The sequence below is a fragment of the Peromyscus californicus genome, unplaced genomic scaffold (assembly GCF_007827085.1).
Source record: "Peromyscus californicus insignis strain IS unplaced genomic scaffold, ASM782708v3 Scaffold_7__1_contigs__length_154581171, whole genome shotgun sequence".
Lineage (NCBI taxonomy): Eukaryota > Metazoa > Chordata > Mammalia > Rodentia > Cricetidae > Peromyscus > Peromyscus californicus.
Window position 1 is genome coordinate 58,338,278 of NW_026294595.1, and position 18,022 is coordinate 58,356,299.

The following is an 18,022-nucleotide window of genomic DNA, read 5'->3' on the forward strand; positions in this document are numbered from 1 at the left end:
TTCATTTGCTTGAAATATATTTTTCCAATGCTTTACCCTGAGGTAATATCTATCCTTGATGTTAAGGTGTGTTTCTTGTATGCAGCAGAAGGTGGGTTTTTGCATCTGTTCTTTTAGTCTGTGTCTCTTTATAGGGAAATGAGACCATTGATATTGAGAGATATCAATGACCAATAACTGTTAATTTCTGTTATTTCATTGTTGGTAAGTATGTGTGTGTGTGTGTGTGTGTGTGTGTGTGTGTGTGTGTGTGTGTGTGTGTACGTGCATGCTTCCCTTTTTTGGTTTTGCTGGTTGGAGAATATTTATTTCCTGTGTTTCATGTGCATAGTTAGAGTTTGTCTTCTAGCACCTTCTGTAGGGCTGTATATGTAGATAAATATTGTTTAAATTTGACTTTATCATAGACTATCTTATTATCTCCATCTATGGTGATTGAAAACTTTTCTTGGTGTAGTAATCTGGGCATCTGTGATTTCTTAGAGTCTGGAGGACATCTGTTCAAGTCCTTCTGGCTTTTAGAGTCTCCATTTATCAGTCAGGTGTAATTCTAATAGGTCTGCTTTCATATGTTACTTGGTCTTCTTCCCTTGAAGGTTTTTTTAAAATGTACCTCTTTTTCTATTTTAGTATATTGCAGATCATTAGAATGTATCATGTGTAGATATAAAAATCTATTATGGAGGGAAATTTTGGGCATACTTAAAGGTTTATTACAATAAGAATTCCTAAGAGGTTTTTGTGCAACAATGTAGCTACAACAAATGTTACCTATTATTAGCTCTTATTTTGTTTATATCCCAGGTCCTCCAGTGTTTCCAGTGTCAGATGTCTCCTTTTTAGTGTAAGTGATAAAGTCTTGGGACATAGACATATTTTGCCCTAGTTGAATGGTCACTAAGTATGGCTTCACTTTTTTTGGATTCCTATGTTGGACCATAAAATTCAACCCAAATGTAAAGAACAGTCTTACTCAGGAAAATGATCATGAAGTTTGGCACTTGGATGCTTACAAGAGAATGTAAATTATTTACATTACTTGTTCTTTCATGTTTAAAGAGAGATAAGCATTAGATTCTTTTGCTGAATTGGCAATGGAGGAATATGCAATATTTTAGAGGAAGACAGTCTGATAACAGAAACTGCAAAAGAAAAATATCAGAATAAGAGTTGTAAGTGCCAACATTCTTGAAAAATTAATGTCATTTTATACTGAACATAGTTTCACTTTATTGTTATTGTTAGCATCATCATCATTATTATTTGACTAGAAAATGTACTTTTTATTATGAATCTTGACTGAATTTAGAACCTGTATTTCTTTCTTTCTTTCTTCCTTTTAAAAAAAATTTTTATTGATTCTTTGTGGATTTCATATCGTACTTTCCCATCCCACTTATCTCCCCATTCCTTTGCATCCACTCTCTGCCCTTGAAACCTCCATCCAGAGCTGGAGAGCTGACCCCTCTTTCCCCTCTTTTGTGCCCTACAGTAACCAGGAGAGAGGGCCCTGTACCTCATCTGGGCAAAACAGTAGAGCTGGCCCTGGTGGTGTGAGTGTGGATGACCCAGATCTGAGGACTTGAGAGCAGGAGAACTGTCCCCACTCCTTGGTAAAGGCTGCATTGGGTGAGCTAGTCGAAGCAGTGCCGGAAAACTTGCCTAGGTAGTGATGATGAGGGAAAGCTGGCAGACTGACCAACCTAGCTACCAGCCAGGCCAAGAACCAGGGCTGTGAGCCGGCCCACCCCAACATCTACGAACTGCTGGAGCATGTGAAAGGCATGAAACTACAGATACAAAACAGCAGGATCTCCATGAGACAGGACAGTAACAGGATATCCAAGAGGAACTGTAGTAAGAGTCCATTATTGGCGATATAGCAGAAGCCAGAGGCATCAAGCCAGACCAATGACTTGTGGCAATGAACACTTGCAAATAAAGAAAAACAGGTTCTAAATTTAGTCAAGGCTCATAATAAAAAGTACATTTCCAGTCAAATAATAATAATGATAAAGATGAATGGACTAAATGGTAAACTGTGTGTGACTCAATGAGTCACACTACAGCTTCTACAACAAAAATCTCCTTTTTTTTCTCTTTTTGTTTTGTTTTGTTTCTTTTTGTTTGTTTGTTTGGTTTTTGTTTTTTTTTCCCTTGAAGCTTTTATTATTCTTTCTTTGTTCTGTATGTTTAGTGTTTTGATTATTATGCAGTGTTGGTACTTTTTTTTCTGGTCCAATCTGTTTGGTGTTCTGTATGCTTCTTATACCTTTATAGGCATGTCCTTCTTTAAGGTAGAAAAATTTTCTTCTACGATTTTGTTGAAAATATATTTTGGGCCTTTGAACTGGGATTCTTCTCCTATTTCTATTATTCTTAGATTTGGTTTTTTCATAGTGTTCCAGATTTCCTGGATGTTTTGTTCTGGGAATTTTTTAGATTTAACATTTTCTTTTATAGATGTATTTATTTCTTCTACTATATTTTCAATGCCTGTGATTCTCTTTTCCATCTCTTGTATTCTCTTGGTGAAGTTTGTCTTTGTAGTTCCTGTTCACATTCCTAAATTTTTCATTTCCAAAATTCCCTCCACTTGTGTTTTATTTATTACTTCTATTTCCACTTTAATACCTTGAATAGTTTTATTCATTTCTTTCAAATATTTTTTTCTTGGCCTTCTTTAAGGGCTTTATTAATTCCCCCCAGTTGTTTCTTTGTGTTTCCCTGGCTTTCTATAAGGGATTTATTCATTTCTTCTTTAAAGACTTCTTTCATCTTCATATAGTTGGTTTAAAGGCCTTTTTCTTCCTTCCTTCCTTCCTTCCTTCCTTCCTTCCTTCCTTCCTTCCTTCCTTCCTTCCTTCCTTCCTTTCTTTCTTTCTTTCTTTCTTTCTTTCTTTCTTTCTTTCATTTTTTGAGACAGGGTTTCTCTGTGTAGCTTTGTGCTTTTCCTGGAACTCACTCTGTAGCCAGGCTGGCCTCAAACTCACAGAGATCCACCTGGCTCTCCCTCCCAAGTGCTGGGATTAAACACATAAAGGTCTTTTTCTTATGCTTCAGCTATGGTGGAATATTCAGTGCCTGCTGTGGTAGGATAGCTGTGCTCTGGTGGAGACATATTGCCCTAGCTGTTATTGATTGTGTTCTTATGTTGGCATCTAGGCATTTGGGTTTGGGGAGATTATAGGTATAAGTGCTGATTTCTGAGTTTGTCTTTGTTGAGGGTGTTTTGTTCCTTGGTTTTTGTTTTCTCTTTGGATTTTCAGAGTGTGTTGGCTATGTTTTGCCTGTTTTACTACCCTGCTTGGCTTGTGTGTTCTCAGGGAATGCTTGCTGGTGTTGGAGGTTAGGGAAGGGGGAGCTGGGGGAGGGGGATTGTTTGTGGGATCCACAGGAGGCATGGGCAGGGGTTAAGGAAGCCTGCAACTCTTCTGTTACAATGCCAGGGGCAACCCTGAGGATTGGGTCTGGGGGAACAGAGAGTAGAGAAGATCCATGGGCAGCCTACCTGATCCAGAATTTAGACATTTTCAAAATGAAAGAACAGTTGTAGAGTGTATATAAATATTCATTTCTCTTGATTGTGTGTTTTAAATTCCATTGGGTCAATTGGTTGCTCATGTTGACATATATTTATATAAAGGCAAGAATTCCACAAAAAGTAATTTTCATGATAATGTTTTAGTGAAACAGTTTTTATTGATATATGTAATCTTATATTCCACATTGACATAAGCATATGTGCTAACTGCAGTTGATATTTCAGTTGCCTTTGTATTTTAGAACATGACTGAAATTAAACAAAATAATTAGCCATGTTCTTGATTTTTTTTTGAGTTTTGTTCTTCTTTTTATCTTGAAAATGAATATCACAAAGGTAGCAGGTCATTGAGCCAGACATCTCAGAGAACTTGTTTGTTATTGCACAGTTTGGTACATCTTCAGCGTGCAGTGTATTGAAGGATGAAAGTGGAACATATTTGAAAAGAGAAGCTATTTTCAGTCAGGTATCTGTTACAATTCTCTGTTGTAGGCAGGAAAAAAGTGTGTTAAAGATTTGTTTTAACCAGAGGATTGCGTTAAAAAGAACAGTAGTCAAACGGACAACAGGACCATTCATGTGGTGGTAGGAATCAAAGATTTCTCTTTGTCATCATTTTTCATAAAGTTACAGACACATTTGGTTGGGTATCCTAGTGTGATGGAAAGGACATGGAATTTGGGTTCAAATGTGCACACCTGGGTTTGGATTCTGGTTCTGCATCATTTACCAGTGAGTGACAGATTAGTCAGTGTTTATACCATCCTGGGCCTTGATTTAATCATTTATCGTATAGAATTAGCAATAGCTGTCTTGAAGGTATTGACATACAAGACAGATTGCATTGGAAATACTTCAGATGTGTGTTCAACAGTTGCTTTGACTATTACTAAAATTTTGTATCTTTTATTTCTCCTGAAAATTAAGCCTCAGAAAGCATGTCATATGTCTATTCATAATGTCTGTATGCTGCACATGTGTTCTGGCATTTGTTTTTAACCAAAGCAGGATCCCACAGCAGAGTTACTCCATCTTCAGAATTTTAGGAAAATAACACTGTGAAGCCCAGGAAGTTCTTCGAAGACCAGTTCTTTGCTTTTCTACTATTCGGATTTTATTTAAAAAAAACCTAATATTAGTATGGATGCCATGCTTTAATATTATTAAATTAAATATGTCACCTAAGTTCACATATCATTTTTATCATTTTTATGTTCTTCTTTTACCAAAATATTAGCTTAATAAAAATATTTTTCTTTTCTTCATAAATATGAAACACAAAAGGAGGACATTAAGGTAGTTTCCACATTTCTCTTAAAATCCCTACAGAATCTTTTTACTCTTGCTTTTTCTCCCATTTTGAGAATGTTCTCGTTTTGATTGTTTTTATTCTCCTTTGTTGTTGTTTTTTTGTCTTTGCTCTTTGGGAACACACCACCCAGCTCTTCCCACCCCACTCCCCCAGAAAAAAAACCCACACATACACAGAGACTTATTCTTACTTATGAATGCCTGGCCTTAGCTTGGCTTATTTCTAGCCAGCTTTTCTTAACTTAAATTATCTCATCTACTTTCTGCCTCTGGGCTTTTACCTCCCTGTATTCTATATCTCTTTCTTTTCTTCTTACTCTGTGGCCAGCTGTGTTGCTGGGCGACTGGCCCCTTGTGTCCTCCTCTCCTCCTTTTCTCACTGCTCCTTCTTCTTCTTCCTCCTACTTAATCTCTCTGCCTGCCAGCCCCACCTCTTTCTCTCTCCTGCCTAGCTATTGGCCATTCAGCTCTTTATTAGGCCAATCAGGTGTTTTAGACAGGCCAAGTAACAGCTTTACAGAGTTCAACAAATGCAACATAAAAGATGCAGCATATCTTTGTATCAGTAAACAAATATTCCACAGCATAAAAGAATGTAACACATCTTTAACCAATATTCCACAACACTATTGTCTCACTTGTCTGTTGTGCATCATTTGAGTGCTGCTTGGTAGAATCATCTGTGTGTGAAGCTTTAACACGGGTTAGATGCTTCCATTGCTGGCTGATAGGATCATTACAGCATCACTTCCCAGAGATTATTCCACATCTTCTTAATTGTCCTTAAGAATCTCCTTTCACTCTTTACCTCTTCACTCTCAAAAGGATCATCTTGCTATTGTGAATGCTTCCAGCATCCAGTTCACTCTAAGCTATAACTGTGTTTGTTGGTGTTCAGTGAACATTTACTCTTGTTGAGCAATAAAAAATTTTCCTAAGGATGCCTCCAAGAATCTTCACTGGCTTTTGTGTCCTGACAGCTTAAGTCAAGGCTGTCCAATGACTCTGACTTTAGTGAAGTATAATGCAGAAGAGTTCTGAAACAGTGCTCATTCTACTCAAAGTTGCAAGATTTCCTTTATGTCCTTCAAATAATTAGAATATAACTCCCATTCATTTGTGCCCAACCCACTATGATTGCTAGATATTTTTTCCTATGTATGCAATAGTTTTGTCTTCATGATATTAACTTTTAAATATTCAGTCTATGCTTATTTTAATATTGAGGTTGAAGGTGTATGTACAACACAGTTCTTGAGTCTTAGTGAAATTACATACCCTCTTTCTCTCCTGAAAATACTCAGAGAAAATGTAGAGAATGCTTTGAATGTATCAGATAATTATTTGCAGAAGAAATACTTCTCCTATCAGTATAAGTAATCCGTGTTAGAATTTTCTAGACTAAACATTTCACTAAACCATTAAGGAAACAAAATAATTAGCAACAAATTAATAAATACATATTAATAAAAATTAAATGTTAGAATGTTAAATCATTGGGCTTCCATTACACAGCCTGTAAATGGCAGAAATATGATGTCAACGCAGTTCTCCCTGCTATTGAGGAGAAAATTTTTGTTTCATTTTGTTAAACTAAAGAATTACTAAAATACTGATTTACATAAGCACTTTAATACATCCCTGGTTTATTAATATGTGACTGGAAGAACATTCAAGAAAGAGCAAGCAGAGCACATTCTTTGCAACTTCATGATGGTATTGAAATATGGGGCAACCCTGAGGTGGCATCTAGGAGCGCCTTAGTCTTGTTGAAACCAAAACTGATGTAACTGGAATTTTCTTCAGTGTCTGTGTTTACATTTCAGGAGTGGCTATATATTTTATGGGGTCCCTTGCTCAAAATAAGACTTTCAATACAGCAATTGCAAAACATTAACCAAGTACAGGGTTATAGTGCCCATGAAATAGCATGGCTAATAGAAGAAACAGATCAGCTATGCATGGATTTCCTACTTGCTTTTAAAGACCCTTTTATAGGTCACGTAAATTGCAGCTCTAAGTCTGCTAATGTACTTTTAGGGCTGGTAAAATATATGTAGCTGGAGTTCATTTTGAAAGCACACAGGTTCATTTTCTAAGTATGTACTTGTTCTTACATATTTTGAAAGAAAATTATGAAGCAAGTGGGGTTTTGGTTTTTATTTTTCTCTATCATGAAATATTTTATGGTATGTAAAATCAATAACATGCTGAATAATTAATATGAATATATGCTAGATACATAGGTTTAGAATACAATCATAGCCGCTTCTTGTGTATTCCTTAACAACATCAGAGAGTCTACTATTATAAATTGGCATTTTGATATTCACTTATATTTTTGGTGCACTTTTATATGTTCCTTGAATAGATAAAATAGTCCTATTTATTCTTGTAACAAGTGTTAATTTGTATTAAATATCCATCAAATGTCCATGGTGCGTGGCACTCAGCGGGTGCAGTGAGAGTCAACATTTATTACTATTGATAGAAACAACAAAAGAACTCAGGCTTTTGGTTCTTTTTTATTTGTTTGTTTTTTGAGACAGGGTTTCTCTGTAGAGCTTTGTGCCTTTCCTGGAACTCACTCTGTAGACCAAGCTGGCCTCTAACTCACAGAGATCCACCTGCCTCTGCCTCCTGAGTGCTGGGATTAAAGGCGTGGACCACCACTGCCTGGCTAGCACTCAGGTTTTTATATATGTGTTTTTAGTTTGATTTTGTGGTACAGACAAGCATACACTATAAATAGAGGAATGTGTCATGTGTTTGGATATGAAGTCTTATCACCAATATGTCAAATTTCCCCGAGTTTATTATAAGTTTAATGAGGTTTAAGAGAAAAATGCCAACTTGCCTCCTCTGTTCTGCACCAGTGTGATGATTTTTAAAGGCTTCTAAACTAGAAATAATGGTTGCAAAAATACAATAAATTGAAATGCCTGAGAGAGGTTGAGCTTTATTGTAAAATAAGTCAAAGAACTCTCACAATTAAAATTAAATTAAATTGTTGATAAATTGATCTGTGGAAATAGATATATACAAATCTGCTATCAGTTAAAGTTGGCATCTTAGATCTGATAAGTAAAGAGAGTTCTTCAGAAAATACCAAAGCTTGAAAATAATCATTTTTTTCTTAATGGCGGAGTAATACTCCATTGTGTACATATGCCACATTATATTTACCCAGTGCCATTGATGGGCATCTAGGCTGACCCTGTGACTTAACTATTGCCAAGAATATCACAATAAGTATGGTATGCAGGTTTCCCTGCTGTATTCTGTTCTTGAATCTTTGACCGTATGGCTTGATCATACAAAAGGTTTACCTTAGATTTTTGAGGACATGTCATATTGAGTTACATAGTGTCTGGACTCACTTATGTTCCTAATTTCTCAATTCTTTTCAGCACAGGCTATTTATCACTACTTAACTGTATTTAATCATTCTGATAGATCTTTATGACAACTTATTGTGGCTTGATTTGCAATCCACTAGTGGCTAAAGATGTTGGACATCTGGTGTGATCATGTCATCTCCAAGACCTCTTCAGTGAAGTGTCTCCAGGTCTTTTGCCAAATTTCTGTTTTCCCCCTTTTCCTTTTTTTTTTTTTTATCATTTGAAGGATATTTATATACTATAGACAGCAATTCTTTGACAGATACTTTGTTTATAAGCATTTTATCTCAGATCATACCTTGTCTTTTTATTGTTATATAAGAATTTTTGGAAAGTAAAAGTTTTCACTTTTGTCTGACATATTAGCTTCTTTCGTGAATGTTACTTTTGATGGTAAGTTTAGTAATTCTTAATCTTACCCTAGAAAATGAAGATTTATGTGTTTTTCCATAAAAGTTCTCCAGGTTTACATTTCACATTTAAGTGTGAAATTTCAAGTGAAACTGTCAAATAAAGCCTGAACTTTATTTTGTTTCTCTGGCTTAATCTGTGACTGTCCAATTGTATCTGTACCATTATTGAGAAAATGGCCCTTCCTCCATTGAATTACTTCTGCGCCTCTGTCAAACATCAGTTGGGTGTGTTTGTGTGGTTCTATTTCTGGGTTCTTTGTTCTGTCTCATTGATCTATGATTCTCTTCATCTGCCAGTAGCATGATGTCTCAATTACTGTGGCTATATAGTAAGCTTTAACTTTGAGTAAAGTAATTCTTTCTACATTATTTTTTTCTTTTTCAAAATCGTTGAAACCGATGTAGGATCTGTAAGCTTCTGTAATACAATTTAGAATAGGTTTAGCTACATCTGAACAAAACCTTTGCCAGACAGTCTAACATTTATGATGTAATATATTATGGTCTTATTGTTAGTACTAATTTATGCTATTAGATAAAATAATAAATAATTGCTAATGCAATATATGACAAAGAAACAATCTGATATAAGACAGACTTGCAGGACAAAAGAGGAGAAATATTATAATGTTCAAGTGCATGGCAAATATGAAGACAATGTTATGAATTTTAAATATATAGCTCTGTCCACAGAAATTGCTTAGAAACAATTTTACCCTAGTAACAGTGATTATCTGTGTCACCAGGGTTGTGTCTTCTAACACTTTGTCCACCCTTGGAGAAATGGCTGACTTGAAATGTGGGTCAAGGAAAGTACAAGGTGGTCTTGAGACATCTATTATGCGAGAAATTTAGGAGGCTTCAAAGATTAATGGAGTCATGTTAAAAATATAAAAGCTCACAGGGACCAGTTCAAAGAGGTTCCCAATGGCAAACTTTTGACAACGTGAGTAAAAATAATTATTATTGTTTGAATTACAGTTATTCTGCAAAATTAGAGATAGATAGATAGATAGATAGATAGATAGATAGATAGATAGATAGATAGCTATTTAGAAAGCTAGAAATGGAGAGAGAGCATGCAGGCAACCTTTTCTTTTAAAAATGGAGTAAAAATAAAAAAAATCACATTTTCTTGTATTGTGTTGAATTTCAAGCTTTAAAAAAGCTTCACACTACAATAAGAAATAATAGTTTTATGATATTTACAGGTAGATTATCAAAAGTTAAATGGCTGTTGGGGGAATAAACATCTGCATGGTGCTTGTGACAAGGTTTCTCCCATCCTGAGGCTTGTGAACTGTTACCTTTCATGGCAATTGGGCTTTTTCAGATATGCTTAAGTAAAAAGGACTTACATAAAAGCTATTGATGGGTCATAGAGAAGTTAATATCTGTGACAATAGAAGCCCAGGTCGGAGTCATGGAGAGTTGTAATCCTAGGAAGCTTAGTGCCTCTAGAGGCTGAGTAAGCAAGCAATGATATTTTGGAGCCTTAGCTTGGTAGATCTGTTTTAGACTTCTGACTCTCAGAGCTGCAAGGTAACAAATTTATGTTGTTTTAAGCCATTAAATTTATGATTTTTTTCTATAGTCACAACAGAAAACCAACACTTCCCTTCAGTTATACCAGTTAGCTCACTTTTTAAAAGTAGTTTGATCTATGGATTCCTTGACCTCAGAGATAGGACTCTGCTGCCAATTGATTTACAAAGGGATAATGCTAGCATGTGAGAGTTTGAGATTCACTGATATTGACACATGTGGTGGTATTGTGTTCCGCAAAATATTGTGCACCCTAATACATTTATCTGGGGTCAGAGGACAGCCACTAGATATAGAGGCTAGAAAATGGTGGCACTCACGCCTTTAATCCTAGCATTCCAGAGGCAGAAATCCATCTGTTCAAGGATACAGCCAAGCAAGGTGGCTCACGCCTTTAATCCCAGAAAGTGAGCCTTTAATCCCAGAGAGTGATGGTAGAAAGCAGAAAGGTATATAAGGCGTGAGGACCAGAAGCGTGAGAAAAACTAGAAGCATTTGGCTGGTTAAGCATTCAGGTTTTGAGCAGCACAATTCAGCTGAGACACATTCAGATGTGGACTCAGAAGCTTCCAGTCTGAGGAAACAGCATCAGCTGAGGAACTGGCAAGGTGAGGTAGCGGTGGCTTGTTCTGTCTCTCTGATTTTCCAGCAGTCACCCCAATACCTGGCTCAGGTTTGATTTTATTAATAAGACCTTTGAAGATTCATGCTTACAGATACATCTTTAAATTTTTTGTCAAGTTACTAGAAGATTCCCAATAGAATAAAATATATTAAAATATTTTTATTGTGTGAGAATTTTATACATGCATACAATATTTTTTAATTTATTCCTCCATTTATCTCCCCCCTAATTTAATGTTCTCTTTTTTATAACTCATTGAGTTCAATTATATATCTCTTGCAACATAGTCAACTTACCAGGTCACACTCTTAGAGAAAACTGACTCTCCATCTCCTAGCAGCCAAATACTATTATTACTTTGCTAAATGATGTAGTATTAAACTGCCTTTTAAATAAATATGTGTGTGTGTGTGTGTGTACTAATAAATGCATTTCTCACTCTGTATCAGAGAAGGTTCTTTGTGTAGGAGGTGGCTTTTAATTGAGACTACTAATCAAAGTGTAGGGAATAAGTGTCTGTAAAGTACTCATCCATAAATAAGACATACATATCACACCACCTTCCTCTTATTGCTCAAGGCATCTTGAGGAAGATAGGCTAGATATATTCTAACAGCCAGAGGTTAGGTAGGACTAGAGTGCAACAGTGTCTTCTGGATATGAAAGGACCATTGCATTCTTGGATACACAGCAGCTGGAATCCAATATATTTAATTTGCATTTTCTTATGGCAAGAGATATATTTGAGTTTTCTCTGCTGTGTACTAACTGCTAATAAATTTTGTTTACATTTCTATTTCTTTACCTCTTAAAAATTGCCTTGTAGGATGTGTTTATGTATTCTGAAATAAATATATAAACGGCAAATGTGTCTTCCTTAGCCTAAATCACAGCTACTCATTGAACATTTAGAGAACATATGAATAGATTAAAATCTCTGTGCCATTGAAACTTGAGTATTTTCTTCTATGCCTCAGTTCTGCATTTGTAAAATAGAGCAGATAATGACATCTACCTGGTGATATTGTGATGGGTCAATGAAATAATGCTTGTAAACCACTTAGCACATAATTGTTGGCTCAAAGCTCAACAACTATTTGCTGTTACTATTGTATCTTCTATTTTGCAAAGATCTGTTGAATGAAAGGAAAAGATTTTATAAGTGGGTCACAAGATTGAAGTGACTCTACCAATATGAAATTCTAACCCCTATATGTCAGTCTCCAGATACCTCTGAAACTATATCTGGGCTTCGTGCTCTGCTCCATAGCTCCTCAGATTAATTATTAATTGATATAGGATATGATACACTTTTATAGATGGTAGAGGAAGCTTTACCTCAATTCTTTTCCCTCTTAAATAGTTTCAGGAATTTCTCTTCTTTTGTTTTTCCATAAAAATTTTCAAGTCAAAAATTCTCATACCAATGGAAGGGAAATGCCGTGACTTATATGCCAAAGGTGAAAATCTGTTCAGTCATGTTAATGAAACGAAACTCCCCCCCTACAACTTCAGTTATGGTTTCAGCAGAAATAACCTGTATGGAAGGCAATCAAGTTGGAAGAAAAGTCCTTTGAGCTTTCCTGAAGGGCTTTTAAATTGCCAGCTTAGATTTTTGCTTATTATTGTTAGTTCAGGTATAATTGGACAAACATTAAAGAACAGGCATATTATAGTCACTCAATTGAAAAAAATTTTTAAAAGTGATGTTTGACTATTTGAGGCAGGTGATCTGTTCAGACAAACATTTATATATTCATAATGTTAAATCGTTAAAAACTGCAAAAAGATGCTATTTTAAGGGAATATAATCTAATTTTATGAATAAAACTATATTATTATGACCCTAAAATAAGAGCACAGATTCGAGTCTCAATGGTGAATCTGATAATTCTAAATCTCTAGGGGGAAATTATGACTCATTCTTTTTATGCATGTCATTTAAAGGGTTAGAACACTAGGCGGATCTTAAAAATATAATTAATATAAAAGATTATACCCTGTCAGCTAATGGGTGATCATTTTTCCTTAATTTATTTTTGTGACACTTTATGAAGAATATTAAGTGTACTAAACTTTCCAAAAATTTTTCTTACCTTGTTATAGAAGACAAGTTATCATTCAATGAAAACCAAGCTGTATTTTTTTAACATAATTTTTATTGAATCTTTGGGAATTTCACATCATGCACCCCAATCCCACTCATTTCTCAGTCCTTCCATATCTGCTCTCCACCCTTGTAACCTCCCCCAAAAGAAATGAAAAATAAAAATAGAAATAAAAATTAGAAAAGAAAAGCAAACAAACAAACATCTCACTAACCCCTCTGTACAATGACCTGTGCCTTTATCACCTTCAGCCTTCTGTGTATGCTCCATTCTGCTTTGCTCCTCCATCTTTCCCACCCCTCCATCACATATTCATTTGGTCATAGTGTCATTGGTAGTTGCGGTGTGTCACACAGCAGACCCTTTTGCCAAAACATCTTTACTTGAGAATGTTCATCGCAATGAGTCATTAGTCTAGCTCAAAGCCTTGGGCTTCTGCTACACCATCAATACTGGACTGTCATAGAGACTCTCGGATATCCTGCTGTTGTCCCAAGTCATGGAGATCTGAGGCTGTGGAGCCTCAGGACGGGTTCCTTCACATGCTTTAGCAGCTCATAGATGAGGAAGGTGTTCAAGGTGGGCCAACTCAAAGCCCTGGATCTGGGCCTGTGTGGTAACTGAGTGGGTCAGCCTCGCAGTTCTCCTGCTGTCCAGGAAAGGGGCGGGGCCCCAAACTGTAATTTTTTTTAAATTTAATTTTACATATCAGCCACGGATTCCCTTGCCCCCCCCCCCCCCCCCGCCTTCCCTCCAGCCCACCCCCCATTCCCATCTCCTCCAGGGCAAAGACTCCCCTAAGGATTGAGTTCAACCTGGTAGATTCAGTCCAGGCAGGTCCAGTCCTCTCCTCCCAGGCTGAGCCAAGCGACCCTGTATAAGCCCCAGGTTCCAAACAGCCAGCTCATGCACTGAGGACAGGACCCGGTCCCACTGTTTGGATGACTCCCAAGCAGATTAAGCCAATCAACTATCTCACCCATTCAGAGGGCCTGATCCAGTTGGGGGCTCCTCAGCTATTGGTTCATAGTTCATATGTTTCCTTTCGTTTGGATATTTGTCCCTGTGCTTTTTCCAACCTTGGTCTCAACAATTCTCACTCATACAAACCCTCCTCTTTCTTGCCATTTGGACTCCTGGAGCTCCACCTGGGGCCTGGCCGTGGATCTCTGCATCCGGTTTCCTCAGTCATTGGATGGGGTTTCTAGCACAACAATTAGGATGTTTGGCCATCCTATCGTCAGAGTAGGTCAGTTCAGGCTGTCTCTCGACTATTGCCAGTAGTCTATTGTGGGGGTATCTTTGTGGATTTCTGTGGACCTCTCTAGAATTTTGCTTCTTCCTATTCTCATGTGGTCTTCATGAGGTTTGCAGGCAAATGGATGGATCTAGAAAAAAAATCATTCTGAGTGAGGTAACCCAGACTCAGAAAGACAAACACGGTATGTACTCACTCATAGGAGGATACTAGATGTGGAACAAGGATGACTGGACTGCCACTCACATCACTAGGGAGGCTACCTGGAAAACAGGACCCCAAGAAAGACACGGGGATCATCCAATGACAGAGAAATGGATGAGATCTACATGAACAACATGGACGTGAGTGGGAGTAATGAAGGGCAAGGGTCGAGGGAAAGAGAGCTTAGGGGAGCAGGAGATCCCAACTGGATCAAGAACAGAGAGGGAGAACAAGGAATAAAAGACCAAACTGTAATTTTTTATTCAGCCTTAAATTTCTGTATTAATGGCTACTTTAAAACTAATTCAATATACAGGTTTTGTTTTTAACAACTTTGTTGAGGTATAATTTGGCTGCAAAGGAAACATACGTACAGTATATAAACAATGGATTGTACACATGTACTTAATATGGCATTGTCTATATAACCAAAATATTGTATATTTTCAGGTACCCTCCAGAGTTTCTTTGTGTTTTGTACCAAAGGCACATTTCTGCTTTGAGACTGGGACCAGCATCACCTAGAAGCCCTCTGTTCACTTTCTCAGCTAAGGGTGATAGTATCAAAAGCTATTAGAGAATGGGCTGGCTGGTGATAAGGAATAATAAGGTCTCTAAATAGCAGAGTGACAGAGCAGGTTGGCCTCTGAAGATTTTTTTTTTTAAAGATTTATTTATTTATTGTATATACAGTGTAATGTCTGCATGTATCCCTGCAGGCCAGAGAGGGCACCAGATCTCATTACAGATGGTTGTGAGCCACCATGTGGTTGCTGGGAATTTAACTCAGGACCTCTGGAAGAACAGCCAGTGTTCATAACCACTGAGCCATCTCTCCAGCCTCTGAAGATTTTTAGATGCAATTATCAGAAAGAATTGACAAGTTAAAGCACACACACACACACACACACACACACACACACACACACACACACACCTGAAGAGAAAAGTAGGAATGAAAACCTAAGATGTAGTATTTCCAGGAAAAGAGACACACAGTCTATGGAGGTAAAATATCTTTGCTTCACTCCTCTAGCTGAGGATGAAGGAAATCTAGAAAGGATAACAGATAGATGGCATTTGGATATGTGATATGGAACTATTTTAGAGCCAGGGAAAGAGAGCAGGGGGACATGGCACAGATTACAGATACACACTAAGAGATGCACGAGTGCAGAGGTTGCAGTCTGCTCAACACCAAGTAGAATGCAGCATGGTGGTTACCCCAACCCTCAAACGGGAATTTCAATGGCAGCTGTTGTGGCAGAGGTGGAAGGATCTGCTATAGGTATATAACACCTAGCCAGTGGCCTAACAAAGATGCCAATCAAGCAAGAACATATTCACTTTTCATTTGTCTGTCTTGGACAATAATAGCTCTATGAACATATAGTCCATGGTATTTGGTGTGACATGGTGTTTGCAGATCGTCATTTTGCCAGTGTGCTTCATTCTTCATAGGTTCCTTTGCTTCTATGGGTAATCCTATTCTTCTCATCTGAAGAACTCTCTTTAGTGTGTCTCATAGGACAGGTCTGCTTGTGGGGGAATCTCTTAATTATTGTCTTGGGGGAAATTGTGAAGTTATTTTTGCTGTATTTTGTTTACACGAAATACCATTTTGGTTTCATTTTAGAATATTTATAAGGATAGTGTTTTAAAATGAGATATAACTCACATAGTATAAAATGTTCCCTCCCCTTACATGTTTATATATCTAAATGTCTAAATATATAATACAATCTGCTCAGTAAATCTCATGCGGTCCCACCCCTTGACGAAGAACTACAGACAACTAAAAAAAGCTGAGAACATTAGAAATAGTGTTGCCCAGGTATGAGTCCCCCTGATTGGTTATCCAATATTAAGTGCTGAGCTCTAAGTCATATACACACAAGTGAATTTATTTTTATTATTTTTGTGTGTCTGTGTGTCTGTGTGTAAGTTTGTGTGTGTATGAATGTAGGTGCCAGCTAAGGACAGAGATGTTGCATCTCCCTGGAGCAGGAGTTACAGGTAAGTTTCCTGACATGGGTTCTGGGACTCAGTCCTGGGTCCTGTGGGAGAGCAGTACGTGCTCTTAACCACTGAGTCATTCCTCCAGCCCCTTAAACCTATTTTTGACACTCATCTAAGAAGCACTCAGTTTTGTCTTAGTCTTTACTTTCTGATTCTACAGTACCACCAGATTCCCAGGAAAATGTCTAAGTGTAACAAATAATACTGTAGGAGATTCCTCAATTTTTCTTTTAAAGTGCTTCATTTAGTTTTAGTTTGTTACCTTCCTCCTCAGGAGACCACTGGATTGGTAAATAACAATTTTAAGAGCAAAGAGTGTTTTATTTAATTAAGTACTTTCTTTATCATGCTTTCTTATTCTTTTTTTTTTTTTTTTTGGTTTTTTCGAGACAGGGTTTCTCTGTGTAGCTTTGCGCCTTTCCTGGAACTCACTTGGTAGTCCAGGCTGGCCTCGAACTCACAGAGATCCGCCTGGCTCTGCCTCCCGAGTGCTGGGATTAAAGGCGTGCGCCACCACCGCCCGGCAGTCATGCTTTCTTTTATGGCTCCAAGAAAGTTTTATTTGTTCCAAATTGTGAAGTTACTCTGCCATATTTTATTGTATATTAGTAAGACTTTGATTTGTGTTTTTTGTTCTATGATTCATGTTGAATTAATTAATCTTTACTGTATGATTCATGTTGAATTAATTAATCTCTACTGTATGATTCATGTTGAATTAATGCGTCTATACTGACTGAGCAAAGTAGAGGCTGAGACTCATTTTTTTCCTCAAGTATATGCAATGGCTCCAAACCATATGTTTATACTACTGTTTTTTTTAACCTCATAGAAATTGCTTAGTACTTTTATCAGATAGCAACTGACTATATGTTGATAAGTCTAGTTGGCAACTTCTGATGACCTGTCTGTCTTTACGAAAAGATCAGATCTTCTTTGCTATTGCAGCTTTGCAGAAGGCCTGGAACTAGATGTGAGTGTTCCAACTTCATTGCTATTTTTAGGCAAAATCTACTCCAAGTCTATTGCATTACCATATGAATTTTGATGCCAACATCCATTTCTTCCACAAAAGTCTATTAATTTTTATATTGAGATGATACTAAATCATTCAATCGATAGATTAGGATTTTTATCATAACAATATGCATCCTTCTAATTCTTGAAGGATGTTATGTCTCCATTTATATAGATGAAAGTAATACTTTGAAATATTTGGTAGTTATGATTTTTTGATAAACTTACTCCTAATTTTTCTTAAAATTTTACATTATTACCTCTTATTCTTTTTATTGTATTTTATTTTATAATAAAATTCAGTTCTACATATCAGCCACGGATTCCCTTGTTCTCCCCCCCTCCCCCCACCCTCACTTTCCCCCCAAACCCACCCCCGATTCCCACCTCCTCCAAGGCAAAGCCTCCCCCGAGGACTGAGATCAACCTGGTAGACTCAGTCCAGGTAGGTCCAGTCCCCTCCTCCCAGGCCGAGCCAAGCGACCCTGCATAAGCCCCAGGTTTCAAACAGCCAACACATGCAATGAGCACAGGACCCGGTCCCACTGCCTGGATGCCTCCCAAACAGATTAAGCCA